The 10,464-nt window shown below is 48.8% G+C and overlaps 1 long non-coding RNA gene across 1 annotated transcript; it reads left to right on the top strand.

Annotated features, from left to right (window-relative positions):
• Nucleotides 1–1,213: 1,213 nt before the first annotated feature.
• On the top strand, nt 1,214–10,262 carry LOC133475855 (uncharacterized). Its single transcript, XR_009787948.1, has 4 exons — nt 1,214–1,510; nt 1,896–1,995; nt 2,349–2,402; nt 10,088–10,262. It is a non-coding gene; the product is annotated as an uncharacterized LOC133475855 (long non-coding RNA).
• The last annotated feature ends 202 nt before the right edge of the window (nt 10,263–10,464 follow it).

The following is a 10,464-nucleotide window of genomic DNA, read 5'->3' as shown; positions in this document are numbered from 1 at the left end:
GTGCCAGTCGGCTCCCGTGCCGCATATATAAATAGATATACACACACACACACACACACTAATGGATACAAATAGTATATAGTATTTAGTGATTCTGGAAAGAAGATATGCAGCAAATTAGTTACTAATCAGACTTAATGTCTTAAAAGTAAAGATATTTGTGTTTGGTTGTAGATTATTTCTTTGTTGTAACATTGCTTCTTTACAATTTTATTGTGGTATCTAGGGAAATACTCGTTTTGTTTTGGTGGGTTCATTTCCTGCACCATACTGCTTATCAACTGATTTCTTGCTTCAGGCTGGGCTGACCAACTTCTGGAGGGGCACTCATTCTTGCGGACCTGCAACTAATCTGTCATCAACTGAGTTGAAAGATTCTGCCTGATCTACAAGCAGGCCCCAGATTTTTCCCGCTTCCACTAGTGGTACTTTGTCCTACACGCATGTCTTCAGTGTCACCATTTTTCTGAGAATTCCTTGTTTGATACCCTGTCTTTCTCCACCAGTGTCTCTCAACTTCTCACCGCAGTGTCCTTCACCCAGCCTGGCTTCAGATTGTCTTCTGAAATCCCTCCTCTTCCCAACTGATCCACGGACCCCCGCTGCACTAGCCATCAGCTTCCCTGCCTCACCCAAACACTGACGCACTTGCTGGTCGCCCTGCGACACTCTTGGACTGTTCATGTGACCTCTTATGATACATTAAACAAAAAATCCACTCTAACCATAAGTCTCCTCTTCGCTTTTGGGTCCACATCTACAGCAATAAAGACAGACGATAGAGAAACATTTGGCCAAAAGAATGGACCCAGCAAACCACTGCAATTTAAAGGAAGCTCTCTGTGCCCAAGAAATTTTGGTTGAGAAACACGACCAGCTCCTTCAAGGTGAGAGGACAAAGATGTTGAATTTTTTCTTGATAACTCTAGAACCCCTTTACAAACCACATCTGCCATTTCGAAGTGATTATATAGCAGATATACAACCGTTAAATCGATAAATATGATTCAGAATGTGCCTCCTGCTATTTGCATCTAGCGCCTTCCGGTCTTCGGATCTACCCGACTACGACGTCACACGAGTCAAACAGCCTGTTCATTCGGCGTTGTGTGCTATTGTTCCATGCTTTTGTTCCCGTCCTTGTTTATTTGTTGTCACATGATTTAGCGATGTCACAATGGTTTCTTTGTGTGGCATTTGGTTGTATAAATGGTTCAGGCAGTGGCAAGCGTTTTTGTGGCTTTCCAAGTGAAAAAGGAATACGTGACCAGTGGATAAGGAAAGTCAATCAACAGGGGAAGAAGCATGGTCAGCTATGGGTGCATAGTAAGCATTCCAAGCTCTGTGCTAATCACTTCGAACTGGCGTGTTTTGAGAAAGCATTGGATACAGAGGTAGAGGCTGAAATCAGCTGTGGTGCCAACTATTTTTCCTACGGCCATCGGGACCTCAACTGCCAGCAAGAGAAATAAATCTCGCAGCCGCCACGGTGCGGCGGCGCAGACAGGAGGTGAGGATTTCCTTGTATATACCGACAACTCTATTATGGTCACTATGCACTGGGGAGTAGGAAAAAAAGGCCCACGCAGTACTTTTCAGTCCTGTTGTCTGTACTTTTGCATATATGACAAGCCAATAGACACTGCAAAGACTTTCTGTGCAGCGTGTTATAACGCTACTCGAGCAAGGGCCACACAATATATAGGAATACTGCATACTATGTAAAAGCTTGTGCCGTGTCACTGAAACATACATGAATATATAATAAGTATCCTCGTGCTAAAAAAAATTGCTACCCCTGGGGTGCCATTATTTCAAGCCATGACTGTATAAAAAGATGTGCTTTTGATACTGTCACATTGAGCCAGTGGCCACTCTCTTTTTCTGTTGTACAGCTGCTACTTGGCTGCTCGTCGTCATCACTGTCAGGTTCCGACCTCCTGATTGGCTCAAACATGTATGGTTTGACGATGCCAAGTTCAATCGGGTGCTCCTGTAAGTCGAAATACTCCTCCTCGTCATATTCCAACACGTTGCTCGCCATTGCGTCTACAGTGTCGCGCGCTGTGTTTGACAATTGCAACGTCACTTCTGGTAGCCCTTGCGGTGGATAGAGTAACCACACCTTCTTGAGCTTTGGGTATGTTTGGGGAGGACTCAATATGTGTCATAAAAACCTCCTTTTTAGCTAAACTATAGTTGTGAAAACCTGCTTGACGTTACGTGGATGTTTTACATAACATATAAACAATGCAAATATGAATTTTAACTGACCCCATAACATTTTTGTCATCTGACCTAACAAGTGGTAATGGACTCTACAGCCTCTGTCACTCAATGTTCAACAGATTAATGCCAAGCTCACCCAAATTAACCAACCCAGTGCCAACCAAGCCTCTTCTGTGAGTACCCCCCACGCTCCCATGTTGCCTGCTTTTCCTGCTCCTCCTTTGTAAACATTTGTTCCCACACTGGAGTTTTATTCCGGAGAATTAGGTTCATGCAGTAATTTTTGGCTTAACTGTAATTTGTTTTTTGATTTACAGTCCTTAAATTACTCTTCTGATGCGGCCAAGATTGCCTTTTATGTTACTGCTTTTTGGGAGAAAGGGTCTCCCATTTTGAGTTCAACTGATATTTTTTTATTGGAGATGCATAAGGTATTTGAGCACCCAGTGCGGGGAAGAGAGGCCAGAAATCGTCTTTTTGCGCTGGTGCAGGGTTCGTAATCAGTCGCTAATTATTCCATTGAATTCAGGATTTTGGCCGTGGAATGTGGGTGGGACGAATCACCCTTAATTACACTGTTTCCTCAGAATTTGTCGGAGGCAATTAAAGATGAGTTGGCAACCCAATATGAGCCTTCCTCTTTCAAAGCTTTGATTGCCTTAGCTATTAAACTTGGTAATCACCTTAGTGAACGGAGACGAGAGCGAGCACGTAGAAACCAGGTCTTCTTGACAGCCCCGTTGGGCAGACCACTTGCACTGCCCAGGCTCCAGTTCCCCCTCAACCCCTGGAGGAACCCATGCGGCTCGGCCACACTCGTCTGACCATCATGAAACGGCAGCGGCATATGGATAACAGGTTATGCTTTTACTGCCGACAAGCTGGACACCTTGCGGTCACCTGTCCAGTTCGGCCAAAAGACCTGGCTCATCAGAGGAGTAGAGCACTCTGGTGAGCCAAACCTCTTATCTTTCTTGCTCTCCTTCACATTTCACTCCCTCGGCTACCATAAATTACAATTTGAATACTCTACCTCTTCAGATTTTTGTGGATTCTGGAGCAGAGGATAACTTCATAGACCAAGACTTTGTTGTACAAGCAAAAATCCCCCTCAAGCCACTTACTGCTCTGAAAGTAGCTGTAGATGGTGGCATAATTTTTTTAGTGAGGATAAGCGGTACAGAAAATGGATGGATGGATGGACTCACCACACTATTCTCTTGTGCTCACCACCTCAGAGCATCATCATGAATCCATTTAACGGTTTGTCATCATCTCTTCCTTGTCTCATGCCATTCTAGGTCTCCCCTGGCTAAAGCTCCATAATCTGCTAATAGACAGGTCCTTGGGCAAGATCTTGGGGTGGAGCACTCACTATCACTCAGTATGCCTCAGCTCTGCAACGCAAGTGCATTCATTAAAAAAAAAAAAGCTCACTGCCCTAGAACTCCTTAAGTGCCCTCAGTGTATCACGATTTAGCTGCAGTTTTCAGTAAAGAACTGGCTCACACCTTGTCCCTCCACTGCCCTTACGACTGTGCCATAGACCTCCTCATGGGGTCACCCCCTACCCACCAGAAAATTCTACAGTCTGTCTCAACCCGAAAGAGAGGTCATGTAAATCTACATTTCAGAGTCTCTGGCTTCTGGTCTCATCCACCTCTCCTCCTCGCCCGTAGGAGCGGGATTCTTCTTTGTAGAAAAGACACTGCACTGTATACACTTTCAGGGTCTTAACAAAATAACTGTTAAAGACAAGTACCCGCTGCCTCTAATTGATCCCTCATTCGAGCCTTTCTGTCACGCTCAACTTTTCATCAAATTAGACCTCAGAAGCGCTTATCACCTCATCCATAGCCACTGCAGTTTTCCAGGGCCTGATGAACTATCTCCACCGAGATGTGCTTAACTGCTTCATTTTCATTCTTTTGAGGAGCACCATCAGCACGTGAGGATGGTTCTGCAGAGGCTCCTGGAGAACAAGCCAGATAGATACATTAAATATGAGTTCCATGTCCCCTCTGTGTGCTTCCTAGGTTACATCATTGCCAAAGGTCAACTCAAGCCTGACTCAGTTGAGATCGAGGCAACCCCTAGCAACTGCAAGAAGCTAAAACGGTTCCTGGGCTTTGCCTAGTTTTACCGTTGTTTCATCTGAGAATAGAGTAAAGGAGCGGTCCCTTTGATTCAACTTACCTTCACCAAATCCCCTTTCTGTTGGACCAATGATGCCAACAGGGCTTTCACCAAGGTTAAGTCCCTCTTCACGAGTGCTCCCATCCTTGAAGCACCCTGATCCATCCATCCATTTTCTGAGCCGCTTCTCCTCACTAGGGTCGCGGGCGTGCTGGAGCCTATCCCAGCTGTCATCGGGCAGGAGGCGGGGTACACCCTGAACTGGTTGCCAGCCAATCGCAGGGCACATAGAAACAAACAACCATTCACACTCACAGTCATGCCTACGGGCAATTTAGAGTCTCCAATTAATGCATGTTTTTGGGATGTGGGAGGAAACCGGAGTGCCCGGAGAAAACCCATGCAGGCACGGGGAGAACATACAAACTCCACACAGGCGGCGATGGGGATTGAACCCCGCACCTCAGAACTGTGAGGCTGACGCTCTAACCAGTCGGTCACCGTGCCGCGCACCCTGATCCTTCCCTCCAATTTGTGGAGGTGGATGCGTCGGACATCGAAGTAGGAGCCATTCTGTCCCAACGGAACCTCGGAACACAGAAGTTCCCAGGTCTCCCAGGTTATCCCAGGACTCAGCCCGGCAGAAAGAAATTACAATGTGGGAAAATCGTGAGTTGCTAGCCGTGGTGGTGGCACGTCAGGAATGGAGGCACTGGTTGGAGGGCTTGGAAATCACCTTCCTTATTTGGACTGATCAGAAAAACCTCTCGTATCTCCACTCTGCACAACGTATCAACCACAGTCAAGCCTGTTAGTCTCTGTCTGTCATGAACGGAACAGCGGACAGGACCCAAATTGCACAGCTCCAAAACAAATGGACAGTTTCACAAAAGGAAGGTTTAATAAACGAGCAAGGTCGGTCCACAGGCAAGCAATCCGAAAAGGCAACAGTATCCAAAAAACGTGAGGCAAAGAGGCAAGGTCAATAATCGGAACAGGGTCTAGTCTTACTATGAGTCGGTGACGTCGAAACAAGGAATGCTGGAACGCGACGACAAGGTACAACAAACTGGCGATGAGAGAGAATGAGACACGAGGTTAAATGCAAGGGGTAATTAGGGTGAACGAGGCACAGGTGGTGAAGATGCTTTCAGGAGCAGGTGTGTGTGAAACAGGGGGAAGACAAAAATCGGAACACACACCCATGACAGTACCCCCCCCTTAACGGCCGGCCCCAGACGGCCCCTGGGTGCGCAACGTGGAAGTCCCGAATGAGCGAGTCATCTATGATAAACGCAGACGGCACCCATGAACGTTCCTCAGGCCCTTAGCCCTCCCAGTCCACCAGATATTAAACCCCCTCCCCCTCCGACAAGACGACAACAGCCGCTTCACAGAGAAGACAGGGCCCCCATCCACAAACCGGGGGGGAGGAGGGGGCCTGGAAGGCGGGATCAGAGGGGACTCCCGGGCTGGCTTGAGTAGGCTGACGTGAAAAGCAGGGTGGACCCGCATCGACCTTGGGAGCCTCAGCTTCATGGTGACAGGGTTGATGATCTTTGTGATGGGGAAGGGTCCAACGAACCTCGGAGCGAGCTTCTTGGACTCCACCCGGAGTGGAATATGTTAGGTCGAGAGCCAAACTTGCTGACCCACTTTGTAGTTCGGGGCCGGAGTCCTCCGACGGTCACCAATGTCATAATTTCTCTCAGCTGGGGTCAGTTTTTTGGAGAGAAAAGCACAAGGATCATCCTTGAGAGATTTCTGGGAGAGCACTGCTCCTATTCCGACATCAGACGCATCGACTTCTACCACAAACTGCTGTTTGAGATCTGGCAAAGTAAGGATGGGAGCGGAGGTAAAGCTCGATTTAAGTTTCTGAAAAGCTGCCTGACAAAGCGGGTTCCATACAAAAGGTCTGTGTGGCGAGGTAAGATCATGCAAAGGAGAGGCTATGAAACTGAAATTTCTGATGAATTTTCTGTAGAAGTTTGCGAACCCTAAGAACCTTTGTACATCTTTGCGTGACGTGGGAGTAGGCCAATTAATAACGGCATCGACTTTGCAAGGGTCCATTTTGACTTCACCTTGAGCCAGGACGAAACCCAGAAAAGAAACGGACGCCTTGTGGAACTCACATTTCTCAGCCTTGACATATAGTTGATTCTGCAGTAACCGCTGTAATACAGAGCGGACATGAATAATGTGAGTCTCCTCATCCGGGGAGAATATCAAAATGTCGTCCAAATAGACAAAAACATGCACATTCAACATGTCATGCAGGACATCATTGACAAGGTTTTGGAAAACAGTTGGAGCGTTATTAAGTCCAAAAGGCATTACCAAATACTCATAATGTCCCATTGGTGTGTTGCATGCTGTTTTCCATTCATCCCCCGCCCTTATCCTGACTTGATGATACGCATTTCTTAAGTCTTGTTTGGTGAAAATCTTGGCTCCCTCCAGGAACTCAAAGGCGGTGGAGATGAGAGGAAGAGGGTACCTGTTCTTTACAGTTATCTCGTTGAGACCCCGGTAATTGATACAGGGTCGCAGGGTGTTGTCCTTCTTGTCCACAAAGTAAAATCCTGGTCCCGCAGGGGATGAAGATGGGCGAATGATCCCGGCTGCCAGTGATTCTTCCACGTACTCCGTCATGGCCTTGTGTTCCGGCCCTGAAAGAGAGAACAACCTCCCTCGTGGGGGTGTGGTTCCAGGCAGCAAGTCAACAGCACAGTCATAAGGTCTGTGGGGTGCAAGGGATTTGGCCTTGGACTTGGAAAAAACGTCTTTAATATCCTGGTAACAGGTGGGCACTTGAGATAAATCAGGATCCCCAGATGGGGTCTGTGGATTTTCATTAGAAACATAGCCCTGAACATCACATGGCGGCCTGAAACAGTTCCAGGCGCAATTGCTGCCCCATGACATAACCTGCCCGGAGGACCAGTCAACGTGGGGGTTATGTAATTTCAACCATGGGTTCCCTAAAATAAGGTCATGATTCATGGCGTCAAAAACATGAAAACTAATGCGTTCCGAGTGAGAAACAGGAAATGTCAATGTGAGTGTTTGGGTGCGGTGAGTGATCTTGCCCATAAAACTGCTGTCTGCAGCATAGGTGTTGCGATGGCGTTTTATTTGAAAGGTTCTAAGGTGCATACGTCTAACGAGGAGGGAGTTAAGTAAGTTTGCGTCAGAACCAGAGTCAATTAATACAGGTGTATGAATTTCTTGATCAGGAGAGCATAGTGTCACTATGGAAGGACCTGTGTAGGGTCTTCCTTGATGAAATTCAGACTCACCTCTCCTGTGCCCTTGCTACCGGCACCGGCAACTTTGACGTGACAGTTGCCCACGGAATGACCCAACTGACCGCAGTAGAAGCACCGCCCTTCCCTCAGCCGGCGTTGACGTTCCTCAGGGGAGAGACGGAACCTGCCCAGTTGCATGGGTTCATCCGTGGGGACGCTAGCCAGTGGGTTGAGACCGGAAACAGGGGATCTGCCTTGGTTTGGCTGGTCACCGAGGCTCGTCCTCCAAGTGTGCGGTGACGCAGCCCTCCGCCTATCTCCATCCAGCTCGCAATCCAAAAGCCCCTTGTCGATTTTTACGGCGAGAGCGATGAGAGTGTCTAAGTCGGTCGGCAGGTCTAGCGGGACTAAATGATCCCTGACGGCGGGGGATAGTCCTTGAAAAAAGGCGCCCGATTATTCCACTGACTCTCAGCAGCTAGAATGCGAAAGTCAATCGCATAATCTGACACCCTGCGCTTGCTTTGTTGTAAGGTGACAAGGGAGCGAGCTGCCTCACGATCTGGTGTGGAAAATTGAAAAATGTGTAGTCATAGTCTTTATGAAAAAAGCCCATGAATGACACGCGGCGGAATTGCGGCTCCATTCAGCAGTAGCCCACGCCTCCGCACGACCAGTCAGGTGGGAAATGACGAAAGCGATTTTTGCCCGCTCGGTGGGGAAGGCGGCTGCCTGCAGCTCAAAGTGGAGTTCGCACTGAGTGATGAACGGCTTAATGTTCCCAGAATCTCCAGAGAACCTTTCCGGTCGAGAGAGCTGTGGGCAGACAGCAGCGGAGGAGGCTGCATGGTGACCGCTTCACATGGAAATGTTGGTACCATGGCGGTATCGGGTGTTGTGCCAACTGGTTCCTTCTCTTGAATCATTTTCATAAAAAGTTCAGACTGCAAGGCCACCTGTCTCATCATATTGCCCTGATGCCTTGACAGTCCCTCTAGATGAAGTTGGAGGGCAACAAGCTGCTCATCCAGCTTCGAGAGGCGTCGACCCTGCACTTGAAGGGCTTTGCGCACCGGGTCTGAGTCTGCTGGGTCCATGTTATGGCCAGTTCGTTCTGTCATGAACGGAACAGTGGACAGCTCGGCGGAAAGGAATAAGCGGCTGGCTGACTGTCACCAATCCCCTGCCCCCGAGTATCAGGTCAGATGGTGTGGCTATGGTCCAAGGACCTTCCCTTGCAACCACCTCAAGAGCGTCACAGGTCCCCTCCTGGAACCCTGCAGTTTGCCTCAAGAGCAAAGAGGTCTGCGGATGATGCAGTCAACATGGGACTGCACTTCATCCTAGAACACCTCGACGGTACGGGGACGTACGCGAGGATCCTGTTCGTGGTCTTCAGCTCTGTGTTCAACCCATCATCCCCGAACACCTCTCTTCCAAGCTTCTCCAGCTCAGCGTCTCGCCTGCCATCTGCCAGTGGATTTGCGGCTTCCTGATGGACAGGACACAACAGGTGAGGCTGGGGGACACCAGCTCATCTACATGCATACCAGCACCGGTGCACCCCAAGGCTGTGTCCTCTCGCCGCTTCTCTTCTCTCTCTACACGAACGACTGCACCTCAATGCACCCGGCTGTCAAACTCCTGAAGTTTCCAGATGACACCAGTGACATTCGCCTCATCAAAGACAGTGACGAGTTTGCGTATCGACAGGAAGTGGAGCAACTGGAGCTGTGGTGCGGCCGATACAACCTGGAGCTGAACACACTCATGATTGTAGAGATGATCGTGGACTTCAGGAGGCATCCTTCGCCACAGCTGCCCCTCACGCTCTCCAACTGCCCTGTGTCAACCGTCGAGACCTTCAAGTTCATGGGAATTACAGTCTCTCAGGACCTGAAGTGGGAGATCAACATCAACTCCATCCTCAAAAAGGCCCAGCAGAGGATGTGCTTCCTGCGGCTTCTGAGGACGCACGGTTTGCCACAGGAGCTGTTGAGGCAGTTTGACACAGCAGTCATCGAATCAGTCCTGTGTTCTTCCATCACAATCTGGTTTTGTGCTGCTACAAAACAGGACAAAGTCCGACTGTAACGGAAAATCAAAACTGCTGAAAAGATTGTCGGTACAACCCCCCGTACCCACTCTTGAAAACTTGCACGCTGCCAGAACTAAGACAAGAGCATGCAAAATACAAAAAGACCCTCCACATCCTGGTCACCGCCTCTTCCAGTGTGTGTGTGTGTGTGTGTGTCATGAGTGCTTTGCAAGGTTGATGTGTTGGAGTCTAGCAGCTGCACCTTGTCATCCTAATTATGCCTGACTGCTCAAGACGCTGTGGGACTCCAACTCGTCGCCAGACTATCAACGCTCTACGTCGAGTTCGTAGCCTAGCCACCTTGCCTATCTTTTGCTTCCCGAAGACCTTGTGAGTTTATCTCTACCTCATTCTTGTTCTTTGTCCCCAGTCTGCCATCTGCCCTTGCTCCCTGCAAACCAGTGCTCACCTCTTGCGGCCCACCGACAACCCAGACTCCTACCCTGCCAGACCGGCCCTCGTTGGAACCCTGCCAATCCCGGATTTAGTTCTCAGAGTTCCTTTGTTCAGTTCCAAGCTGCAATAAACCTTTGTTCACAAACTCACCTCCCTGTCCTCTCTGCATCTGGGTCCAACTTGCAACCTGAATCCTGACAACTCTGCACTATTGGCATATCTGTTGTTGACCAATACTGGCCACACATGTGCTTGAATAGCATCTGCACCATTTGCACAATTGACATTGTCCCAGACTAGTCACTTTAAACTGCATCAGTTTCTTGAAGTCTCTGCGCCCTTTTCACAGTG

This window comes from Phyllopteryx taeniolatus, chromosome 3 (assembly GCF_024500385.1).
Source record: "Phyllopteryx taeniolatus isolate TA_2022b chromosome 3, UOR_Ptae_1.2, whole genome shotgun sequence".
Taxonomy (NCBI): Eukaryota; Metazoa; Chordata; class Actinopteri; order Syngnathiformes; family Syngnathidae; genus Phyllopteryx; species Phyllopteryx taeniolatus.
The sequence above is the reverse complement of the archived record's forward strand: the minus strand, read 5'-3'. Positions and strand labels throughout refer to the sequence as shown.